Source organism: Polypterus senegalus, chromosome 7 (assembly GCF_016835505.1).
Source record: "Polypterus senegalus isolate Bchr_013 chromosome 7, ASM1683550v1, whole genome shotgun sequence".
In the NCBI taxonomy this organism is placed as follows: Eukaryota; Metazoa; Chordata; class Cladistia; order Polypteriformes; family Polypteridae; genus Polypterus; species Polypterus senegalus.
The window spans coordinates 3,816,340-3,832,765 of record NC_053160.1 but is presented as its reverse complement, the minus strand read 5'-3'; the positions used below and the strand labels follow the sequence as shown (position 1 = coordinate 3,832,765).

The 16,426-nt window shown below is 44.5% G+C and overlaps 1 protein-coding gene across 1 annotated transcript in view; it reads right to left on the bottom strand.

The window, feature by feature from the left end:
- The window catches only part of LOC120532231 (collagen alpha-1(XXV) chain-like), a 632,315-nt gene that overhangs the window by 511,442 nt on the left and 104,447 nt on the right, over positions 1–16,426 (bottom strand). The gene's annotated exons all lie outside the window — the stretch shown is intronic.

The window sequence follows — 16,426 nt, the reverse complement described above, 5'->3', positions numbered from 1 at the left end:
ACATTGTATGGAAAACTCATTAGAAACTTCAAAAGACTTTGTTGGACAGTCATCTTATCCAAAGATCTTGACCATACTTTGTTCTTCTCTCTTGTTAAATGAACAGTAGCCTGAAGGAATCTATTAATTTTGTACATTTAACATTTCTCACTTAAAGATGTACCAATGTTGTTTCTTGTCCTAGTGTGGATATAAACACAGGGAACTCCAGTTTCTGTATTCCATCTCGCCTGAAGAAGGGCACCCCCGAGTTGCCTCGAAAGCTTGCACATTGTAATCTTTTTAGTTAGCCAATAAAAGGTGTCATTTTGCTTGACTTCTCACTACATTCATAATGGCTAACACGGTACAACACCCTAGTACTACATTTTATATTGAAAGTTAAACTGGCTATTTATATAGTGCCTTTTCAACTGTCAGTCAGTCTGGTTCTCTTTTATATAGTGTTACTATTCCTGGAAGGCACTCTTTTCATATTGAAAGCCAGTTCAATGATGACAGTCATTCTGGCTTTTGCGGAACATCATTCCTATTGAAAAGTCAGTCCACTACATTTCATAGTGAATGTCGGCCTGGAGATTTTTTTAATACGGGGTGTCCCAAAAGTCACTATATACTTTTAATAAATTTCTAAAAATGACACAAGAAACTGAGCTTATTAATATTTCTAGCATCAACAAAGGAGTCGTTGCAGTTTTACTTGCTAGGCTTTGATGATCAACGTTCCAACGCCTTCAAGACTAGTTGTACACCTCCACACGAGCGCCTCTGTTTTCAACAACTTTCAGCCACCTTCGGACACAAGCCTCTCCGACGTTTTGCAGCATCACTTCCCCAACCTCGCTGCAGGCCGTGCAGATTCTTTCCTCAAGCTGTGACAGGTTACAGGGCTTGGTGGCATTCACTCACACACACACATATTATATACGAGGTGTGGCAGAAAAGTAATGAGACTGGCAACACTGCAAGCGATCTGGCAACACTGCGCTGTTGTCCTTGATAGAGCACGTGTATCAGTACCCTCCCATAGCTCAGTGCGAGTTTCAACTCCTTCCGTTAACTACGTGACTGCTATTAGCGAAGTTGTGTTTTTGGTTGTGCGTCACGCAAAATGGAACAGCGGAATTTGGAGCAACGTCGTGCCATTAAATTTTGTGTTAAGCTTGGAGAATCGGCAAGTGTGACGTTTGAAAAGTTAAAACAGGCCTATGGGGAACATTCTTTATCCCGAGCTCAAGTTTTTCAGGGAGGCCTTCAACTTCGAAAACCAATGAAAACATCGAACGTGTGAACACTCTTGTGAGATCAGACCGTCGTTTAGCATCAAGAATGTTGAGTGAACAATTAAATTTGAACAGATTTACCGTTCATCAAATTTTGACTGAACATTTGCACATGCGAAAGGTCTGTGCCAAAATGGTGCCGAAAAACCTCACAATTGAGCAGAAGGACAATCGAAAAAACGCATTCCTCTGGTTCCCCAGCCCCCTTATTCACTTGACCTCAGTCCGTGTGACTTTTTCCTTTTTCCTAAACTGAAAAATGTCCTCAAAGGACGTCATTTCGGGACTTTAGAAAACATCCAAAAGAGTGTAACGGACATGCTGAAGACATTACCGGTTGAAGACTTCCAGCGCTGCTACCAACAGTGGGAACAACGTCTCCATCGGTGTGTAGCTGCCCAAGGGAACTACTTTGAAGGGGATAACATTGATGTTTGAAAAAAAAAGAAAAACTTTGGTAAATAAAAAAACAGTCTCATTACTTTTCTGCCACACAATGAAGCAAAGCCTCATTGAGTTTCAATTTGAAATACACACATATACAGTGCCCACCACTATTAATGACACCCCTTGTAAGAATTACATCTTGAACTGTTAAAATGACAAACATCTGACTTTTAACTCTAACAAGTTCATTCAAGAACAACAAAGCCCACATCGAGAAATCAATATTTGTAACACAAACACACATGCCACTATTGTTGGCACCCCTGCACTTAATACTTTGCACAACCTCCCTTTGCCATTATAACAGCACAGAGTATTTTCTTGTAACCTTTGATAAGGATGAGTTATACCAAGCATGGCATCTGAGCCCACCATTCTTCTTTCCATAATCTCTCCAGATCATCCTCAGCCCTCTCCTGTGTCCTCTCCTCTTCAGCTCACTCCCCAGGTTTTCAATAGGGTTCAGGTCAGGGGACTGTGATGGCCCTGACGGGGACTGAGATGGCCCTGACAGAACTTTGATTTGCGGTCACTTACCCATTGCGGGGTTGATTGTGGACATGTGTTTCGGATCATTATCCTGCTGGAAGATCCAATGACAACCCAATTTTTGGTTTCCTGGCAGAGGCAGCCAGGTTTTGATTTCAAATCTCCTGATATTTCATGGAATCCATGCTGCCTTGTACCCTAACAATGTGTGAGACACCACCAGTCGGAAACCACATCTTTATAAAAGCACACGTTTATTGGACCACAAAAACACAGTCCCATACACAACACACAGAGCTCCCAGCACTAATCACTGCTTTTCCGGGCTTCAAGCTCAATGTCCGTGGCCGCCTTTCCTCTCCTTATGGGAGCTTCGTCCTGCTCCCACTCCCGACTCAAGCTCCTCGATTGCAGGAAGGCAGCCCCTTTTATTTCTACCCGGATGTGCTCCAGATGCCTGGTGACGTTCTTCCGGCAGCACTTCCACCACACCAAGTCACTACTCCAACCCAGCAAGGTGGCCATCTGGTGTCCAGGGCTGCTCCCCCTGAATATAGTGTGCAGGGGCGTCCCGGCTGGGCATGGACCCCAGCCACCTGCCACAGAGTGTTTATTGCCAGAAAGTTCCATTTCTGTTTCATCAGTCCCAAGAACACGGTTCCAGTCAAAGTTGTAGTAACGTTTTACAAACTCCAGGCACTTAGGTTTGTGAATAACTGAAAGGCTTCTGTCGGGTGTACCATCCAAATAATCGGTTGGCAAAGGAGACGCCATCTGCTGGTGGTGCTGGAGACTTGATAACCCCAGGATGTGATTTTTTTTCTTGTAATTCCCAAACAGCGATCCTTGGAGATATTGCCTCTCTTACCATCCATCTTACTGTATGTGGGGGTCAAATAAACTTGGCACGTTTGTCACAGTTCCGGCTGATGACCACTTTTTTGTTTTTATTATTATTACCCTAACTGTAGAAATGAGCACTTTCAGGCGAGTAGCTATTCTTTTATAACGATTCCCTGAGTTACGAAGGGCACGCTTCTCCCTCATCTGGATTGAGTGTTCTCTTTTCTTTGCCATGATGATGGTTGGCTAATGAAATTTGGTTCTGTGTCTCCTCACATTTGTATCCCAGTTCATCAGGAAGTCGTTGATATCAGCTGGAAAGTTCCTGTACACTCCAATCAACCTAACAACATCCAATTTAAATGGTACACATGCTGCAGTTACATTGGTTCAAATTCATTTTCAAGGATGCCAAAAAACGTGGCACATGTGTTTTTGTTAAAACATTTATTTCTGGATGACGGCTTTGTTATCCCCAAGAGCCAGTTTCTGTAGCCGAGGATCAGACCACCAAGGTCCCCAGCTTCGGCCACCACCGAACTCACACTGCACCCGACCTCCTTGGCCCCTCCCATAGGTGGTGTTACTCTGGATCGGTTCGCAGCCGAGTGTGAAGCGTCTGGGATGGGAATCAGCACCTCCAAATCCGAGAGCATGGTCCTCAGCCGGAAAAGGGTGGAGTGCCCTCTCAGGGTTGGGGGAGAGATCCTGCCCCAAGTGGAGGAGTTCAAGTATCTCGGGGTCTTGTTCACGAGTGAGGGAAGAATGGAGCGTGAGATCGACAGGCGGATCGGTGCGGCATCCGCAGTGATGCGGGCTCTGCATCGGTCTGTCGTGGTGAAAAAGAAGCTGAGCCGTAAGGCAAAGCTCTCAGTTTACCAGTCGATCTACGCTCCTACCCTCACCTATGGTCATGAGCTATGGGTAGTGACTGGAAGAACGAGATCTTGAATACAAGCGGCTGAAATGAGTTTCCTCCGCAGGGTGTCCGGGCTTTCCCTTAAAGATAAGGTGAGAAGCTCAGAGTAGAGCCGCTGCTCCTCCGCATCGAGAGGAGTCAGATGAGGTGGCTCGGGCATCTGATCAGGATGCCTCCTGGATGACTCCCTGGTGAGGTGTTCCGGGCACGTCCAACCGGGAGGAGGCCCCGGGGAAGACCCAGGACACGCTGGAGGGACTATGTCTCCCGGCTGGCCTGGGAACGCCTTGGGATTCTCCCAGAAGAGCTGGAAGAAGTGGCCGGGGAGAGGGAAGTCTGGGCCTCTCTGCTTAAGCTGCTGCCCCCGTGACCCGACCTCGGATAAGTGGAAGAGGATGGATGGATGGCTTTGTTATTCTTTAAATGAACTTGTTTCAATTAAAAGTCAGATGTTTCCCCGATTTTTCAGTGCAAGACGACAGATCTTCAGCAAACAGGGATTTTTTTCTAACCTTTCATACTAATTTTTACAGGGGGTGCCAATAGAAGTGGAGGGTACTTTAGTCTTGACCCAAAGCAGTGCAGGTTCAGTGCCATTCCTGGCATTATTCCTAATGCTATGAGACTGGTTCCAGATCACCACAGTCAACAAGATAATAATAATAAAAATAATTCATTACATTTATATAGCGCTTTTTTATCAGTTACTCAAAGCGCTCAGCAATTGCAGGTTAAGGGCCTTGTTGAAGGGCCCAACAGAGCAGAGGCCATTTGGCATTTACGGGATTCGAACCGGCAACCTTCCGATTGCCAGTGCAGATCTCTAGCCTCAGAGCCACCACTCCACTGAGCAGCCACCCCATTTTCACTCAATGGATTTCAAACTGTTGGCACCAAGTGTTCCAGAAGAGACTAGAAAACCTCAGTTGCCTCAGGTTCCCTGATCGTGGTGCCCACCCCTTCATTGAAAGAAATGCCAGTCAGGGCAGACCTGCTCCATCTTCTCAAAAGAAATGAAAAGGCCCAATAAGCTTTGCCCACTCCATTTGGCAGGGACATCTGCACCCTGCACCATTATGTGCCAAGCAGCCTCTGAGAGGTGCCCACACCTTTGTTTTTTTTTTGTTTTTTTTGCCCGCATGCCCTTTTACGGGCACAGCAGTATGACAGTCCGTTGCAATGACCTCAACTTTAACACCTGCACCCCCGTGACTGGCGCCTCAAAGAAAGCGACAGGGAGGTCTACACAACCTGACATTTCTCCTTTTGTCCTTTACAAGCCGGGCATCCAAGCGAGCTGGCGGTTTATTTTTAAGCATTATATAAGACACAGAACTGAATGCCACTCAAGAAAACAGGTGCTCTCCGCTCCTGGTGGGGGCCGAGGGGGGCCGGGATTCATGGACTCATAACCCGCATTGACAGCTCATTACGTGCGCCGCTATTCTGAATAAAGGGATCAGAGACCAAGGAGATGCATCTGCCCAAACTCATCTTCCCCTTCGGAGCTTTGAAGAGGAGCATTTCCATTTTCATTTTATTACGCAGAAGACTTTAATGGAAATTAGAGCTGCATGAGGAAGAAAACACAAAGACAGCCGCTTGAGCACCGCACTATAGGTGTCGGGTGGAAATTCCGTCAAAGTGCCAGAGAGCAAGGGAGGCTAAAACCAAAGGCATCTTTCATAGTGAAAGTCAACCTGGCTTTACTTACTGCACCCTGCATGCCCACATTGTAGGCGCCATGTGGGAATTCCTTCAAAAGTGCTGGGCAGCGAGTGAGGCTAATCCAAAGCCTTTTTGTAAAGCGCCTTTGATATTGAAAGTCACCCTGGCTTTTTTTTTTATATATAGCACCTATCATACATATACGATTTGTGCACAAGTGACAGGCAATTATGTTATATGTTGCGTTAAAGGTATTTGTTGCGTTTTACATTTTTGTTCTGTTTGGCGTTAAATTAACACGCAAATACTTTTGAAACTTACACTTTTACTGTAACACTTCAGTATACACATAACCCAAACAACAAATCTTTTAATTCTCACGGATACGCCTCTTTATTGGGAACACTACTTGTTCCTGATGGCAACACGAATTAGAGGTAGCACGGTGGCGCAGTGGACAGCGCTGCTGCCTTGCAGTTCGGAGACCCGGGTTTCACTTCCTGGGTCCTCCCTGCGTGGAGTTTGCATGTTCTCCCCGTGTCTGCGTGGGTTTCCTGCCACAGTCCAAAGACATGCAGGTTAGATGCATTGGCGATCCTAAAATTGTGCTTGGTGTGTGTGTGTGTGCCCTGCAGTGGGCTGGTGCCCTGCCTGAGATTTGTTCTTGCCTTGCACACTGTGCTGGCTGGGACTTGCTCCAGCAGACCCCCGTGACCCTGTGTTAGGATATAGCGGGATGGAAGATGACTGACTGACTTGACTGACAACACGAATTAGACGATCTACAAGTCTCCAACTTAATGTTTAAAGCTGAACAATAATATCTACACACTTCTGTCATACAGTATCACCTATGTCCATTGTCACACACGTGGCATGGGGCACAATAATACTACACTAGACCAGGGGGTGGCAGCGTGTGCCAACTGTCTCTCTCAGTTTCTTGCAGACCATTCCTGGGAAATCTCACCTGGTTCTGGCGCCTCTGATGACGTCACTCCCGGCTCCGGACTAGATGACATCATTTCCTTCCCCAGCCCTTAAGACCGCCATCTTTCCTCCAAATAATCAGTTCTGTTTTGGACTCAGTCTTGTGAACATCTCTGATCAAATATTACAAACTTTTGCACCTGGGAAATATACGGGTGGCTACCCCAAACCTTTATAATGTCTGGAGACTCATTCTTATTACACCATATATTCGATCTCTTTGCGCTGTTCTGTTATTTCACAAAGTAAAAATTTCCATTTGTTAGCGCTAATGTGATCTTTACTATCAGTTTTCGTGCCTTTTGAATTTTAGTACTTTCAAAATCTCTAACCTGCTCTGCATGTGTATCGCGCCAACGTTTTTGAACCTCTTTACAACGTTCTACTTTGTCTTTAATTTCCAACCTTGGACCTGCTAGGTTTTCAATTCCACTTGGTCCAGGATGATTATTACTTTCTTTATTTCCTAATTTTCCGGATTTGTACCTAGATTACTATTTTTTTTATTCTTTTCTCTCCAATGTTTTTGGGCTTCTTTTTGATGTGCTGCCTTTTCTTCTTTGCTTAGTTGTTGTTGTGTTATCTAGAACGTATAGACTTATTGTCCAGAAATGAAACGAATACATTGTAAATATAACTATACTGTCCAGAAAAACTTCATTGAAGGATCAAATGGAGGACTTTTCATAAACGACTTAAAATGAGGAAAGCGTAAAAATTTATAAGAGCTGAGAGCACAGGAACTGTGTCTGACAAGAGCATTCACACGAATGAGAGGTGAGAGGACCGCGGGCGTAGACCGTGAACCTTGAATGGTGGGGAGGAGGACGGGACTTGAAAAAAAAATCTCCCAGCAAAAGTCTCGTCTCGCGGGACTTTTAATTATCTCTTTGAACAAGTCTCATCCCAGGATTTCCATTTAGTGGGAAATAATGGTAAGTAAAGAAACTAACTTAGGAAAACAACCTTTATATTATCTAGAGCCTTTCTACAGCATAATTGTGTGTGCGCCAACAGCTGAAGTTATTGACTCAGAAAAGAGCCTTTGTTTAATATAGCGCCTTTTACGATGAAGGCCATTTTTCTATATCTATATACAGACAAACGCATTTATTTTTTATTTTTGGTGGAAATAAGGTTTGACAAATGTGTTCTGAGATTGTTCAAGTAAGAAAAGCTTGAGGTTTGGAGGTAAGGTTGTTATACTCACTAACACTACTACTACTATCAATAAGAATAAATTGCATTTCACTGTTATATGTTAATTATTACCTGCAGGTCAGAATTCTACTGGCCTCTGCACACGGGACATTAAAGACCCTGCATGTCTATTTAGCCCCACACAGCCTGATGCCAATCAGATATCTAACCCCCACAGCTGTCTGCCCATCAAGCCTCCACAGCTCAGCCCAGCAGAATGTCACATAAACCACTTCATCCCACCCACTTGGATGTCACTCAAGCATTTAGCCCCGCCTAACCTTCCGCACTCCTAATCGTCTTCCTCCTCCTCCTCCTCGTCCTAATTTACTTGTAGTTGATGTTGTATGCGTTCTTCACGTGTCTGCTGGGAGATTTGTCAGAAAAGGCAAACAGAAGTTTCATAAAGTGCCTTTCCTGTTGCTCTATGTATTGCAGTATGCCTCCTCTGACACGGAAATGATTGATCGATTAAGAGAAATACTAGAAAGGCAACATAACAGTTCCATTTTATATCACAACTTCACTGTCCACGGATTGACACAAAACTCAAACAATTGATAGGTTTCTATTTCATATAGCGCCTTTCATAGTGACCAGCTCAACGCAGTAACAACTGATTGAGAGAAGCAATAGGATGACTAGCATACATTCCCAGTTCATACAGTGCCATTCACTGTGCATGGACTGATACAGAATTCAATGACTGGCTGACCCAAGCACTAGAAAACTCGTATACGTTTGTGGTTTATATAGCGTCTTGCAATATGCCTCATCTGACACAGAACCGATTGACTGACTAAAGGAAGTTCCAGAAAGCTGATATACATTTAAATTTTATATAGCACACTCAACTGGTTTGACACAGATTCAAATAATTAATTTAAGAGCAGCAGTATAAAATTAGTACAGGTTTCCATTTCATACAGTCATATGAAAAAGTTTGGGAACCCCTCTTAATTCTTTGGATTTTTGTTTCTCATTGGCTGAGCTTTCAAAGTAGCAACTTCCTTTTAATATCCGACATGCCTTATGGACACAGTAGGATTTCAGCAGTGACATTAAGTTTATTGGATTAACAGAAAATATGCAATATGCATCATAACAAAATTAGAGAGGTGTATAAATGTGAGCACCCAACAGAGATATGACATCAATACTTAGCTGAGCCACCTTTTGCTCCTTTGATCCTCTCGACGCTGTCCTCCTGTAGCCTGTGATGAGTGTCTGGACTCTGATGTTGGTATTTCTGACCTTCTTCATACAAAATCTCTCCAGTTCAGTTCAATTTGATGGACAGCCTGCTTCAAATCATCCCATAGATTTTCAATGATATTCAAGTCAGGGGACTGTGACGGCCATTCCAGAACATTGTACTTCTCCCTCTGCATGAATGTCTTTGTAGATTTCCAGCTGTGTTTTGGGTCTTTGTCTTCTTGGAATATCCAACCCCTGCTTAAGTAACTTCAACTTTGTGACTGATACTTGAACATTATCCTGAAGAATCTGTTGATATTGGGTTGAATTCATCCAACCCTCGACTTTAACAAGGGCCCCAGTCCCTGAACTGGCCACACAGCCCCACAGCATGATGGGACCTCCACTAAATTTGACAGGAGGTAGCAGGTGTTTATCTTGGAATGCGGTGTTCTTCTTCCACCATGCAAAACGCTTTTTGTTCTGACCAAATAACTCCATTTGTGTCTCATCGGTCCAAAGCACTTTGTTCTTAATGACTCTGTCTTGTCTAAATGAGCATTTGATACAACAAGCGACTCTGTTTGTGGCGTTGAGTGCAGAAAGGGCTTCTCTCTCATCATGTTGCCATACAGATTGCACTGAATTGTAGAACGATGTCCAGATACACCATCTGCAGTGAGATGTTCTTGCAGGTCTTTGGAGGTGATCTGTGGGTTGTCTGTAACTATTCTCACAATCCTGCTCATGTGCCGCTCCTGTATTTTTCTTGGCCTGCCAGACCTGAGGTTTAACAGCAACTGTGTCTGTGGCCTTCCATTTCCTGATTCCATTACTTACAGTTGAAACTGACAGTTTAAACCTCTGAGATGGCTTTTTGTAGCCTTCACCTAAACCAGGAGACTCAACAATCTTTGTTTTCAGATCTTTGAGAGTTGCTTTGAGGATCCCATGCTGTCTGTCACTCTTCAGAGGAGAGTCAAAGGGAAGGAAGCACAACTTGCAACTGACCACCTTAAATACCTTTGACCACTCGTGATTGGACACTCCTGTCTATGAAGTTCAAGGCTTGACGAGCTCATCATACCAAGTAATCAGCACTGAGCAGTGACAGGCATTCAAATCAGCACAATGACAAGGGGACCCACATTTGTGCACAGCCAGTTTTTCACATTTCACTTAATTTCATAAAACTAAATACTGCGTCACTAAAAATCTTTGTTCGGAAAACACCGCAGTGCTCAGATGTTACTAGGAAATGAAAGACATACCACTGTGATCTTTACTGTTGAAACCAGAGTCAATTATTATGCAGGCTGAGAGGGGGTCCCAGTCTTTTTCATATGACTGTATAGTGCCTTTTGCGGTGCACTGATTGATACATATGGTACATACTCGCGGATAAGTCGGGACTGGATTTTACCGTATAATTTCTGGTATTTTATAAAGTCGCTCGTATAAGTTGAATGCAGAAAACTCACGCTATTGCTACAAGGGATTACGATATGCTAACGCCCGTCCACCTGAGAGAGTAACCACGGAGCACACGGCCTTTTTCTTCTAAGTGGGAGCAGCATGTGCTGTATCAGCGTGTGCTCCTAACCTCTCTCTCTCTATTGTGCCTATGTGACCACACAGTAATACCTGAACTATTCCGAAGAGACATTTGCACTGTTTTGTATCTCACACCCTCATACACAGATAGACAGACAGACAGACAATCAATCAATTAATTAATCCCCAAGTACAATTTCACATACTCCAGCAGCAGCATACTGATAAAAAACAATATTTAATTAAAGAGTAATTAAAAAAAAAAGCAGGGCAAGTTAAAAAATGCAAGGTGGAGAGTGTGAGGCAGATATAACAGACAATAACTTTGTATAATGTTAACATCTACCCCCCAGTGGAATTGAAGAGTCGCATAGTGTGGGGTCTCCTCAGTCTGTCAGTGGAGCAGGATGGTGACAGCAGTCTGTCTCTGAAGCTGCTCCTCTGTCTGGTGATGATCCTGTTCAGTGGATTCTCCATGATTGACAGAAGTCTGCTCAGCGCCCGTCGCTCTGCCATGGATGTCAAACTGTCCAGCTCCATGCCTACAACAGAGCCTGCCTTCCTCACCAGTTTCTCCCTCTTCTTTATGCTGCCTCCCCAGCACACCACCGCGTAGAAGAGGGCACTCGCCACAACCGTCTGATAGAACATCTGCAGCATCTTATTACAGATGTTGAAGGACGCCAGCCTTCTAATGAAGTATAGTCGGCTCTGACCTTTCTTACACAGATCATCAGTATTGGCAGTCCAGTCCAATTTGTCATCCAGCTGCACTCCCAGATATTTATAGGTCCGTACCCTCTGCACAGTCACCTCTGATGATCACGGGGTCCATGAGGGGCCTGGTCCTCCTAAAATCCATCACCAGCTCCTTGGTTTTTCTGGTGTTCAGTTGTAGGTGGTTTGAGTTGCACCATTTAATAAAGTCCTTGATTAGGTCCCTGTACTCCTCCTCCTGCCCACGCCTGATGCAGCCCACCATAGCAGTGTCGTCAGTGAACTTTTGCACGTGGCAGGACTCCAAGTTTTATTCGAAGCCCAATGCATGTTGGCTGAACAGGACCAGAGAAAGTCCAGTCCACTGCGGTGCTCCTGTGCTGCTGACCACAATGTCAGACCTGCAGTTCCCGAGACGCACATACTGAGGTCTGTCTGTAAGATAGTCCACAATCCATGGCACCAGGTGTGAGTCTACTCCCATCTCTGTCAGCTTGTCCCTAAGGAGCAGAGGTTGGGTGGTGTTGTCGTAAGAGCATCCCTGATCTACGATGGAGCTTTTGATCAGAAGAAAATATAAAGCTGATTTTAAATTAAAAGTCGTTGAAGTGGCAAAAGAAATTGTTAACTGCGCTGCTGCAGCAGCAAAATTTGATGCGTTTGAGAAACTAATGAGAGAATGGAGGAGGCAAGAAGATGTGTAAAAAAAAAAGTGTCACATTTTTGAACGGGCGTACAAGTCGGGGTCTGATTTTATGGGTTTCAAGACCTGACTTATACGTGAGTATATACAGTAATCAACTGACTAACTAGGAGGAGAATTATAAAACTATACATTTCTAATTTTTATAGCCCCTTTCATGGCCATGGCTTGGCACAGTAACGATTGAGAAAAGCACTAGAAAACTAGTATAAAACTCAATTTCAGGGGTCTTGTACAGAAAGCAGACGTCATGTGAGACGGCCTTCCCCTCGCCCAAACTCTAACCTTAAGGTCAATAAAATAGGACCCTGATGTTAAGTCACTATTTTAGGGGTAAAATGATAACAGAAACGTGAAACCTACTTATATACCTAATCGTAATTATTGTGAAACAACCAAGTGGCGTCCGCTTTCTGAACATGAGCCCAATTTCATACAGTGCCTTTCACTGTGCAGTGACTGATACATCGGCTGGCTGACAGACACTAGAAAACTAGTTTATATTTCTGTTTTATATAGCGTCTTGCAGTATGCCTCCTTTGACAAAGAAGCTCTACAAAGCATTTTCATTTTATACAGCCCATAATAATGTGCATGGTTTGACACCGATTTAGTTTATTACTGTAAATGGGGGGAGCACAGTAAAACTTTTCACTTTATATAGTGCCTGGTTTGACACAGAACACACTGATTGAGAGAAGCGCTAGAAAACTAGTATGGCTCTCCATTTTATATAGTGCCTTTCAACGTGAACTGCAGAGTCCTGGTCCTCCCTGTTTGTGTGACATGGATGATATCCACTGACCTGAGACGAAGACTGGACTCCTTCAATACTGGGTCTCTTCGGAGGGTCCTTGGGCGCCACTGGTTTGACTTTGTGTTGCTCACGGAGTCCTGAATGAGGCACATGACCTACATGGTGAGGGAGGCTCAGTTACGGCACTACGGCCATGTGGCGCGATTCCCCGAGGATGATCCGGCTCACTGGACCAGGCCAAGGGGGCACCCACGTAACACCTGGCTGCACCAGATAGAGGGTCATTTCCAGAGGGTGGGACAGGACTGTGGGTCTGCCTTAGGTGGTTACCAACCAGTTTCATCATGTGGTGGATGCAGCAACGTGCTGTACCAGTCCATGCGCCCCAACCTGAATGTGAACCGATTTGATACCCAATCCATTGACCAGAAACCTAGCATACATATCCCTCTTATACAGCAGCTTGCAGCACGTAGGCTTTAACACAGATTCAACCGACTAATTCAGAAACACCACAGAGCTTGGGATGGCATGCTGGCGCACTGGTAGCATTGTTACCTCGCAGTAAGAAGACCAGGGTTTGCCTCCCTATGAGGTGTTGCCATTTTCTTCCCATGTATGGTGGGTGGGTGTCCTCCAGGTGTCCAAAGAAATGCAGGTTTGGTGAATTGGCGATGCTAAATTAACCCGTGTGTGTGTGTGTGTGTGTGTGTGTGTGTGTGTTTGTGGATTAGTGCCCTGCCTTGTACCCTACGCTGCACAGTTTGACACAGACACGATTGATTGAGAGAATTTCATTCATTTTCCTAATCTACTTAATCCAGGACACGAGAATTCCCAATTCTTTAAATTGGAAATTTTATGGTACGAGGTGTGACACTGAATCAAACGACTGACTGAGGTGAGGCAAGGCTGGAAGCATGCGCTGATATCGCATTACCGCACCACCTGTAACATTGCAAATATGCACATTCAAACACAAAAGCAGAATACGAGACCCCATTTCATGGAGCACACCTTAAGGCCCCCCCAACACTGAGTGAGGTGCATCTTCTGTCTATGGTAGCATTGAAAAAAATACGGAAAATGGCTGAACTGAATTATAAAGTACCATGGAAGGGTGTTCACTGTGAAAGGTGCTATAAATATATATATATATATATATATATATATATATATATAATACTAGCCAACATCCGCCGTAGCATACAGCGGTGTAAGAATAGGAACGGAAAACGGTGAGAAAGGAATTCAGAAATCAAAAAGAAAGAAATACTTCTCGAAAGACGCAGGTGTGAATTGGTGTTTTGCTGGAGATGACAAATAATGAGTCGAAAGATCTAACCATAGAAAAAGGCTGTGACCCGACATTTGCGCGATAGACATATTCGCGCCGACAAAATAGCGCCGATTAAAACGCGGCATCAAAATCGCGCCGACAAAATCGTGAAAGTTTCCTTAAATATGAATTACTAGTTTAAAGCATATACACTCACCTAAAGGATTATTAGGAACGCCATACTAATCCGGTGTTTGACCCCCTTTCGCCTTCAGAACTGCCTTAATTCTACGTGGCATTGATTCAACAAGGTGCTGAAAGCATTCTTTAGAAATGTTGGCCCATATTGATAGGATAGCATCTTGCAGTTGATGGAGATTTGTGGGATGCACATCCAGGGCACGAAGCTCCCGTTCCACCACATCCCAAAGATGCTCTATTGGGTTGAGATCTGGTGACTGTGGGGCCATTTTAGTACAGTGAACTCATTGTCATGTTCAAGAAACCAATTTGAAATGATTCGAGCTTTGTGACATGGTGCATTATCCTGCTGGAAGTAGCCATCAGAGGATGGGTACATGGTGGTCATGAAGGGATGGACATGGTCAGAAACAATGCTCAGGTAGCCGATGCTCAATTGGCACTAAGGGGCCTAAAGTGTGCCAAGAAAACATCCCCCACATCATTACACCACCACCAGCAGCCTGCACAGTGGTAACAAGGCATGATGGATCCATGTTCTCATTCTGTTTACGCCAAATTCTGACTACCATTTGAATGTCTCAACAGAAATCGAGACTCATCAGACCAGGCAACATTTTTCCAGTCTTCAACTGTCCAATTTTGGTGAGCTCGTGCAAATTGTAGCCTCTTTTTCCTATTTGTAGTGGAGATGAGTGGTACCCAGTGGGGTCTTCTGCTGTTGTAGCCCATCCGCCTCAAGGTTGTGCGTGTTGTGGCTTCACAAATGCTTTGCTGCATACCTCGGTTGTAACGAGTGGTTATTTCAGTCAAAGTTGCTCTTCTATCAGCTTGAATCAGTCGGCCCATTCATTCTCCTCTGACCTCTAGCATCAACAAGGCATTTTCGCCCACAGGACTGCCGCATACTGGATGTTTTTCCCTTTTCCCACCATTCTTTGTAAACCCTAGAAATGGTTGTGCGTGAAAATCCCAGTAACTGAGCAGATTGTGAAATACTCAGAGAGGCCCGTCTGGCACCAACAACCATGCCACACTCAGAATTGCTTCAATCGCCTTTCTTTGCCATTCTGACATTCAGCTTGGAGTTCAGGAGATTGTCTTGACCAGGACCACACCGCTAAATGCATTGAAGCAACTGCCATGTGATTGGTTGATTAGATAATCGCATTCATGAGAAATTGAACAGGTGTTCCTAATAATCCTTTAGGTAAGTGTATAATAATGTTTATTTTAGAAGTCAGTATTATGAGACGCGGCATGCCATCAGCACAGCACGCAGATAGTCCTTAAGATCACGCCCTGCATATGTAGGAAGAATTGCAGCAAAACGTCTTGATAGTTGAGCGTATTTAGACTTGCTGGCTGCCTGTCTGCTGGTAATTCAGCTTTATATACGACGCATTATGCCAACCCTCGACTGAGTTATTTGTTTGCGGCATGCCATCAGCAGTTATAACAGTTATAACCTAGCACATAATGTGTACATAAGGCGCACGTACGCGTCCCACTCTCTTGGCCTCTCTCGCGATTTTGTCGAAAACCAGTTAGCGGGTTTGTCGGCGCTCATTTATCCTTCGCGGTTTTGTCGGGGCGCATATGTCTATCACGCTTTTGTCGGTGAACCGTAAAAGCCACGTACAAATGACTGTGGCTGAAGACTGGTTGTTGTAGATTAACGCAAATCTTTGCAAACGTAGCGTAAGGCGGGATGTTGGGGTCGTGTTTGAAGTAAATGACAAAGGTAGCATGGAGAATCTCGGAAAGAGCTTGAATTTCAGCTTCACCACCGTAAACTCCAGATGTTGCCATGTACTGATAGTACTCATGACTTGTTGTGATAACTCTTCTGTTGGAAAGAACAGGAAGAACGTCTCCAAATCTGTTCCAATGTGATGCAACAAAATCTACTGCCCTGTCGTAGTGAGAGTGCATTGCCTTCGTCAACCGTTTGTGTCAAGAAATAACCCACTGATAGGAACAGGCAGTTGCCGGATCCCGGAATACAGATGACGTTGTACAAAAACCCGTCGAGAGAGAAGATACTGGCTTTCACTTTACAACAAAGGCTTAGGAAACAACCGTCGCAGTAAAACGAAAGTAGCAAGAAGCGAAACCAATGCCAATAGTCGAGAGAGTACCTTCCTGTAGCAGGCTATGGAAAAGACTCCCAGGCACA